The following is a 9588-nucleotide window of genomic DNA, read 5'->3' as shown; positions in this document are numbered from 1 at the left end:
ATAAGGTGGAATATAATTTTTAATCTATCACACAGAGAAAATAATTGTTGCCTGTCCTTCAAGCCTTTTCCTCTTTATGGCAGTTACCTGTCAGTATATGAGTTAACGGTGTTGTGTAGGCAATGTTTTTAAAACTAAATAGTAGGGAATTTAAATAAGATCAAGGTGTTATAAATTCACTACTATACTGACTTACATTGTAAAGGCAGGCAAAATATCTTAAACAATACTGGTATTTGTGGATTTAGGTGTTTCTCAAATTTTGCTATTATGAATAATACAGCTGTGAATCTAGGCTATTTGGTTTTTTTTTTTTTTTCCCCCTAAGGACAAATTGGATGCTTTGGTTGTGGGGCTGGGAGAAGACATTTACTCTCACATAGAAGTCTCCTGGGCATTTAGGTGCAACTTTGTTATACTCCTTAACTGAGGCCCAATTTTTCCTCACTAGGGGAGGAAAATCTTTTAACAGCTGCCAGTCTATTGCATTAGCTGCTGTTCAGTTACTGTGCACCGGTACTTCCTATTGAGTAACTAGTTTAACCCTCAGCATGATCCTTGGGTGAAAATAATTTTTTTAATTTATTTAAGGTCACATAGGAAGTATCAGAATTGCTTAAAGTAAACCCAGGGAACTCAACCCAAATTTTAAAGCCCACATTCTAGCTATTGTACATTAAGTAACTTGTCTTCATTTGCATGTCTGGTGTGTACTTCATTTAAAATTTACCTATTTGAATTTCATGAACAATTTACTCATTTATAATATTTGTGGATTTTATGTAAAATGTTCTTATTAAGGCTCAACTACTTGTCGCATATGAAACATTTTCTCACTTTCTGTCTTACATCTTTGTGTTACTTAATCTCTTAGGGATTTAAATGGTTTTTCATAACATTCTCTTAATGTACACCAATGTAGACTCAGTGGGGGTATACATTTACCCACTGAGATGTGAAGATAGATTAGTGTTCTGCTAACAAATGGGAAGCTTGGTTTTTTTTTTAAGAAAACATTTTTCAACATATAATGGGAAAGCGTTTTTTTTGTTTTTACCTCGAGAACCTGATGATCATGGGAAATATCAGTCCAGCCTCAATCAGCTACTTTTGTTTAAAAGTCAGAAATTTTCTGTAGCATCATTTTTTTGTAAAGATGAAGCAACATTTTTATAAATGTTTCATTTGACTATGGTTTACAAACTTCAGAATTGTGTTTTTGAGTGTAGGAAAACTAGTGCTATGTTGGCTATTGTAATGTGTCAATATCACTGGTTCACATATTGGTGATATGTACCTAGTAATCTAGTATCTGTAGGCTGTGAACCTGTTTGGATAAATGCTGTTTAACAAAGGATTGAATTTTATATTACTTACATTGTTATTTTGTGTCAATATTTCCAAAAATATATAGTTGTCTTAGTAAGTGATAACGAACAGAATTGAATCTTGAGCCTAGTTTGTCGTGAGCGTTCTGTCTGCATGCAATGATTAACTTACTTTCTTGGGTAAAATCTCTACTCCTTAGTTTTTATTGCCTTGGATTCTTTATCAGAAACATGTGATATGCCTCTCCACAAAATAACTATGGAGAGTTATTTTCTGAAAAGCCATGATAGAACTTCAGCTCCTGTGATCTATAGCTAGCCTTAGGTATTTCCTAAAAGACAACCAGTCAAAACTAGTTATTTGTGAGTCTGTATGTGCATATGATTTGTAAATAATATAAGCATGTGTGAAAACCAGCTTTTCTACTCATTAGTGGTTTATTTTCTCAGTTGTAGGATGGCATGGGCCCTTTAAAAATTCTTACCCTGCTTAAGAACAGGGGGCAGGATGGTATAGTGGACCTTTTAGGGTAGGCAAAGACTTGGTCTTACAATCCAAAGGTCTGCTTTGTGTTGTTTACCCCAGGTGTGATGGTTTCTTGGCACCCAAATTTCCTGAATCTATATAACCTTGGCTGAATCTGTCTCTGATGCTGTGGATTCCTCCAGCTAAGGCAAGGTTTCTCAACCTCAGCACTACTGACAAAATGATCATTGAGATTCACTATTCTACAAAACCACTGAACTACAAAGTTCTATGCAGATTCCACTAGTGTAATATAGAGTAAAAAGGAACAGAAAAAAACAAGCAAAACAAACTAGAACTATGACTAAAATTGTGACTACCAGAGAGAGACAGTGGAGGGGGTGGGCGGGGAAGGGTGGGGAAGGCACCAAATGTAAGGCAACATGATAGATTGTGGTGGAGGGTTATGGGGGCTTTGGTGGTGGTTGGGATGTGGTAACATCCATCTAACAAAATGTGAACCCATTCCCCATCATACAGTGTTGTCAACCAATGTTAGCACTTACTGTGTGCCTTCCAAAAGTGCCCCAGACTCTTGCTAGGTGCTGTTCCTCAGGCTCCAAAATAATCTCAGGAAGGTATTGTTCCCATTTCACAGGTGGGAAATGGAATGTAAGACATAGTCTAAGTGAAAAGGCGAATCAGAATTTCTGTGTGACTCCAAAGCCAGTGTTCTCACTAGGGTGGTAGAATGATACACGTTAGCGTACATTTATTTGGGGGTTAAAGCTCAATATGTCAAAATACACTTTCATCATCTTGAAAATTCTATTGGAGGACTCAAATCTCCCCTCTAAAATTATCCATAAAATTCAGCCATGTTAAGATGAGCTCTTTTTTTCACCATCTATATCGTTTTTAAATTCATGCTTATGTGAAACACCAAAACTTTACCAGATATTTAATCCCATGTTTTCAAAACTGGTGAGACCAGTATTTTTAAAAAACAACAACAACAATAAAACAATAAAACTCAGTGTATCAGAAGGAATCAAGATGATGAATATTGTTGGTTGATGCTGCTGTTAGACAATTGTAATTGTTCCTCTGTAAAACAAAAATCAAGCTTGCCTATTCATTGAACATTGGACTAGAAACTGATTTTGCCACACAGGCTACGTAGTAGAATTTCTCAGGGGGCTTCAAGAAAAATGGACCAGTCCTCAGAGATTCTGGTTTAATTGGTCTGGGCATCAGGATTTGAAAATCCTCTCAGATAAAGCTAATGTACAAATGCAAGAACCACTGAAATACTGACTACATGTGAAGTGTCCTATGTGATAAACTTCAACAATTTAGTCCCAACAATTTGTTGTTTTCAGATCCTGATACGATAAAAAGTGATAATGCTCATCCATTTATGTTTTCTTCTACTTAGCCTCATCTTTATTTTTTAATTAATGAAGTACCATTGTTAATATTTTGGAAATACAAGATTTCTCCCCTTAGGTGTGGTCATCATAGCTTTCCCACCACCAAGCACCCATAGTCCTCCCTCATAGTCCATTGTGCTCACTCCCTTCAAAACCCTTGTCTTCTAATATTTCAACATGTGTTTTTTTTCCTCAGATTTTTCTTCCCCAAACCCTCATCTTCTCCTAATATAGTGGTTCAACATGCGTATTTTCTCAGATTTTTTTGTCTCTGGGGACTGTCTTCTCAGATACTGGTCCAAAAAGGGTCATTTTTCCTCAGATTTTTCTTTCCAAAACCCTTGTCTTCTCCTAATGTAGTGCTTTAACATCTGTATTTTCTCTCTCCCTTTCCCTTTCCCCTTCCCTTGGATGTCTCAGGCCCTAGTTTTCAAGGATTTCTTTCATAGTTTGTCTTTGACTCTTTTTGGATTCTCTGTATTCCACATGCAGGTAATACCATCTGGTAATTATCTTTCTCCTTGTGGCTTATTTCACTGAGCATAATCCCTTCGAGCTCCATCCATGTTGCTGCAAATGGCACAAGTTTATCTTTTTTGATATCTGAGTAGTATTTCATTGTGTGTGTGTGTGTGTGTGTGTGTGTACATCACATCCTGATCTACTCATCTTTTTTAGGGCATTTAGGTTGTTTTCATATCTTGGCTATTGTAAATAGTGCTGCTGCAAGCATGGGAGCACAGGTTTCTTTTTCAGTTAGTGTTTTTGTGTTCTTTGGGTAGATACCTAGGCGTGGAATTGCTGGATTGTGTGACAGGTCCATTCTTAGTCTTCTGAGGAACCTTCACACGGCTTTCCCCTAGGTGCTGGATCTGTCTACCTTCCCACCAACAGTGAAGAGGTTCCTTCCCACATCCTTGTAAGCACTTGTTTCTGGCCCTTCCGATATGGGCCATTCTTACTGTATAAGGTGGACTCTTGTTTTGATTTGGATTTTCCTGATAATAAGTGATAATGAACATTTTTTCATGTGCTTATGGTCATCTACATGTCTTCTTTGTAAAGTGCCTATTTAGCTCTTCTGCCTATTTTTTTGATTGGATTGTTTTCTTTTTGTTAAGTTATATGAGCTCTTTGTTGATATCAGTTCCTTGTCAGATGTATGCAAATCTTTTCTCCCATTCTGTGGGGTGTCTCTTCATTTTGGTTACTATCTCTTTCGCTGTACAGAATCTTCTCAGTTGGATATAGTCCCAGTTTTCCTTGCTGCTAAGGTCAAATCTGCAAAGATATTTCTAGAGTTTATGTCATGAGGTGTTTTCCCTATGCCTTTTCTCATTGGCTATATCTAACTTCCTTATACCTAAGGGGGTTGATACTGTAAATGGACTGCTAAGCCTTTCCGTAGTCCATGTACATTATTCGCTTGTGTATTTATCATGTAAGGCTTGTGCCATAATGAGAGTGAGCCCCTCAGATGGTGGTGTGAGTTAAATGCTTTGGTGCTTTTAAGTGGTCCTTTCCTGCATCCTCTCACCTCAGCATCCTCTCCTCAGACTCGCTTTGTACCAGAGGTTTCCTACAAATGAACTCCCTTTATGTGCTCCTTTTATTACTTAAAGTACCGAGATTAGTAAGCAACCCCCTCTAGTACTTGCTCCAGCTGAGCTGGGGGTAATACTGAGTAGTCAATTAGGTGCTTACATGGTTTTTAAATCAAACATATGTGGCTGCACATTCTAGTTCTACTTTTTACAATTGGCATGACCTTGGCCTTGATCTCCCCAAGTTGGTTTCTTCTGTAATATCGGTTTCTGCCTCCACAAAGGGGTTGTGAGGATTCCAGGAATTTGTACACATGAAGTGTTTGTTGATTTTGAAGAAGAGCAGGCTGCCAATGCAGGCTTACCATTCTGGTGACAGGAGCCCTCCTCACTCTTCCAACTCCTCTTGTTAGCTTTTTTCTCCAATAGCAACATCTATACTGTTTTCTACTTACCTTTGCCCTCTATATACACAAACACTGATTTTTTTTGTTTCCTTCCTTTTATGTTTTCTGTGAAAACTGTGGTTTTTAAAATAGACACAGGCAGTCTGAGCATGTCTTTCTTCCTGCTCACTGAACCAGCCAGTCACTGTGGAAACTCAGAGTCTGTTCATTATTGCTGGGTGCCCGAGGGCACCTCTTTTCTAAACACTTCTAGGTTTGGAAATGTTCTGAAAGCCAAATGGTGCCAAAAACATCTCAGGAGAATCACTTTATAGTCCTAAATCAGTGGACAATACTCCCTCAGCCCCAAAGATGTGGTGAATGTAGGATTTGTGAAGTGTTCTGTTTACTAATATAAAAAATACCTATGTAGAAGACTGTAATAATAGTCCTTCCCCTTCATATAATAAACACAAGAGTGGCATTCTATTTTTTTTTTTAATGAACCAGTCTTTGTTTAGAAAATTTGAAAGAATGAGCACTTTAGGAGGGCCTCCCCGGTGGCGCAGCGGTTGAGCGCTGGGTTGCGAACTGCCCGCAGCCTCTACAGTGCTGGTTCAATTCCCGGCTGCTCCTCGGCCATCGGAGGAGGGTCCCACATGGCACGCAGACCTCTCCTGCCGCCCGCTGCTCCCCTCAGCAGTGTACTTCGGTCCCTCTGCCTGCTCTGCTCCCCGCTCTGGCTCTGGTGAATTCTCTCACCCTCCCACGCTTCTGACTGTACCCAGTGCTTGTATAAATAAATAAATATTTATTAAAAAAAAAAAGAATGAGCGCTTTAGCTAGTCACTGCAATGCTCACCCTTCATCTTCACCACCTACCTTCTCACCACCTACCTCTCAAACCAGTCTTTTATAACACCCAGAACATCTCTTAAAACTGTAGTAGTATTATCAGGGCCAATTGGCCCCAAAATGTCCTTCACAGCTATTTATTAGGTTCAGGATATGATTGAGGATTATCCACTTCATTTGGTTATCATAATCAGTTTAACAACTTTTAATGCTAGGAGTTTTAGATGAGATTTTTTGACATTTTACAGCTATACTATCTGCACATAATTTCCCTAAAGGGCAGCTTTAGTAGAGAAATTAGAAAATGGTTCTTTATTAAGTACTCATCAGGCAGTGCTTGTATCCCTTATATCAGAAGACATCGTTAAATATGGCTCACAAGCCCAAAGGTTTATATAGATTTTATAGAATATGTGTGTTTACATCTTTATAGAAGTTATTGGGGTGACATAGTGATTAGTGTCATATATATTTCTTCATTAGTAAATAACACATGTCTAAAAGTAACCAGCTTAACAGCCACAAGAATAGAATAGCAGGTCTTTACAATTGCAGTTTTCATGGAACAGAGTTGTATGTCCTGCTTGACTGATTGATACATGTTCCACGTACAGCGATGTATTACTATTATGCTCACCTGAGTGTTTATCTATCTGAAATGCCTGTCCATAGGTTTTAGCCGTGGGACCTCAGGGGCAGGCATCACCTTCACATATTTATCAGGTCTCTCAGCTGTTTCAAGGAAGACAATTACAGAAAGAATATTTGCATTTAATTAAAAAAAAAAAAGACACATTGACTAGGTTCTCTTACATTGACTGCCTAAGAGTCGAGCTGTAAGAAGCAACGACCTCTTGTCTTCCTCTCCGCCATCTGCTCTGCAGCTATGAAGCAGCAACCATGTGTGAGTGCATCCCTCTCCATGTTGCAGGCTGGTATCCAGATCAGTAATGCCTGTTGGGAACTCTACTGCCTGGAGCATGGCATCCAGCCTGATGGCCTGATGCTCAGTGACAAGACCATTAGGGTAGGAGATGACTCCTCTAACACTTTCTTCCATGAGTCGGGCTCTGGCAAGCATGTGCCCAGGGTAGTGTTTGTAGCTCTGTAACCCATAGTCATTTATGAAAGTTCTCACTGGCACCTACTGCCAGTTCTTCTACCCCAAGCAGCTTGTCACAAGCAAGATGCTGCCTATAGCTATGCCCAAGGGCACTACACCATTGACAAGGAGCTCATTAGCCTTATCTTGGACTGAATTCGGGAATTGGCTGACCAGTGCACAGGTCTTCAGGGCTTTTTGGTTTTCTATGCCTTTGGTGGGAGAACCGTTCAGAGCTCACACCTCTGCTGATGGACCACCTCCCTGTTGATTATGGCAAGAAGTCCAAGCTGGTATGCTCAATTTACATCCCCCCACCCAAGATTTCCACATTTACATCACCTCACCCAAGATATGTAGTTGAGGCCTACAAATCCATCCACACAACCCACATCTCCCTTGAGAACTCTGATTGTGCCTTCATGGTGGACAATGAGGCCCTCCATGACATCTTCATAGGAACCTCAATGATGAGTGCCCAACCTATACTAACTTAACAGCCCTACTAGCCAGATTGTGTACTCCGTCATTGCTTCCCTCAGATTTGATGAAGCCCTTAATGTTGATCTGACAGAGTTCTAGACCCGCTTGGTGCCCTATCCCCACATCCACTTCCCTCTGGCCACAAATGCCCTTATTTCTGCTGAGAAGGCCTACCATGAATAGCTTTCTGTTGCAGAGATCACCGGTATGTGCTCTGAGCCAGCCAGATGGTTAAATGTGACCCTTAACATGGTAAATATATGAATTGCTGTCTGTTGTACTGTGGTGGTGTGGTTCCCAAAGATGTCAATGCTGCCACTGCCACCATCAAGAACAAGCATACCATCCAGTCTGTGGATTGGTGCCCTATTGGTTTTGAAGTTGGCATTGATTACCAGCTTCCCATTGTGGATCTGTTGGAGACCTGACCAAGTGAGCTGAATGCATGCTGAGCACCACTACAACCACTGCTGAAGCCTGGGCCCACCTGGACCACACATTTAACTTGCTGTATGCCAAACCTACCTTTGTTCACTGGTATGTGGGCTAAACCATGGAGGAAGGAGGACTTTCTGAGGCCTGTGAGGGCACAACTTACCTTGTGGAGGATTATGAGATTCTTTTGAAGGCGATTCTGTTGAAGGAGAGAGTGAGGGAAAAGGAAAGGAACACCAAATTTACTGTCACAAAAGTGCTGCTTTTGCAGCTTTTTTTTTTTTAAGATTTATTTATTTTTTATACAAGAACCAGGGTACAGGCCAGATGTGCGGGAGGGTGAGAGGATTCACCAGAGACAGAGTGGGGAGCAGAACAGGCAGACTGATGAAATACACTGCTGAGGGAGCAGCGGATGAGACAGGAGAGGTCTGCTTGCCATGTGGGTTGCTCCGAGGCCGGCGGGGGATCGAACCGGCACTGCAGAGGCTGCAACAAGCTTCACAGTGCGGCGCTCAACTGCCTGCGCCACCAGAGAGGCCCTTTTACAGCTCTTTTAAATATGGAAATGTTGTGGTCTGATCAATTGATTTGTATGTAGCAGCATTTACACTCATAAATTATTGACCTATGTTTAAAACATGAATGGGCCTCCTCTGGTGGCGCAGTGGGTTAAGCGCTGTACTGTGAAGCTGTCTGCAGCCTCAGCAGCACCAGTTAGATCCCCGCAGGCCAGCGAGGGTCCCACATAGCGTGGCAGACCTCTCCTGCCTTGCCCGATGCTCCCCTCAGCAGTGTATTTCATCAGTCTGCCTGTTCTGTTCCCCTCTCTGTCTCTGGTGAATATTCTCACCCTCCTGTGCATCTGGCCTGTACCCCAGTTCTTGTATATATAAATAAATAAATCTTTAAAAACAAAACAAAACATGAAGCTTTGTTATAAAGTTTCCTTTCTGTAATAAGTTTGAGTAAAGTATTCCCTGTCTTAAAAAACAAACACAAGAAAACATTGATTAGCCAGTCTGTGGATGTGGCCTTGTGTTCTGGGCCTCTCCTCTGTTCCTGCAAGTGTCTTCTCTCCCCTTGCAAACTAGTGTCCTGGGCAGGATGGGAAGTCCCCCAGTGGACCTTGCAGATATACACCTCCCTCTTTCAAGGAGTTAGGAAAACTTGTGAAGGGTGCCCAGAAGTATGTGTTGTAAGAACACGGCCACTTCAAGCCAGGGATGGGGAGGAGGGAGGACATGTCTCAGAACAGGGGTCTCCTAGCATGGAAACATACACACCCAGTATAGAGTGTACTGGCATGTATTTTCCCTAGTTCTCCCTGCCATCTCAGAAAATATGCATTATCCCAACTTGCCATGCAGGAAACTGGCTTGAAAGTGATTCTCGATGCTTGGTCTGCAGGTTTAGAAGCCCAAGTGTCACAAGTAATCCCTGAAGTTGCACAAACTTAGGGTGAGCTGAAATGCTGAGGAACCCCTCCCAAGTAGGGGAGCAGGGAGTGCTCATTCCTATCTTGTCACTGGGAATCATCACAAATAACAAAAAAT

At 41.1% G+C, this 9588-nt stretch overlaps 1 pseudogene; it reads left to right on the top strand.

Annotated features, from left to right (window-relative positions):
- The first annotated feature begins 6898 nt into the window (after positions 1-6898).
- On the top strand, positions 6899-7725 carry LOC119258525 (tubulin alpha-1D chain-like; annotated as a pseudogene).
- The last annotated feature ends 1863 nt before the right edge of the window (positions 7726-9588 follow it).

The sequence above is a fragment of the Talpa occidentalis genome, unplaced genomic scaffold, assembly GCF_014898055.3.
Source record: "Talpa occidentalis isolate TD23 unplaced genomic scaffold, MPIMG_talOcc4v2.1 talOcc4.5, whole genome shotgun sequence".
NCBI lineage: Eukaryota > Metazoa > Chordata > Mammalia > Eulipotyphla > Talpidae > Talpa > Talpa occidentalis.
Note: the sequence above shows the minus strand (reverse complement) of the source record. Positions and strands in the feature narration are given on the sequence as shown.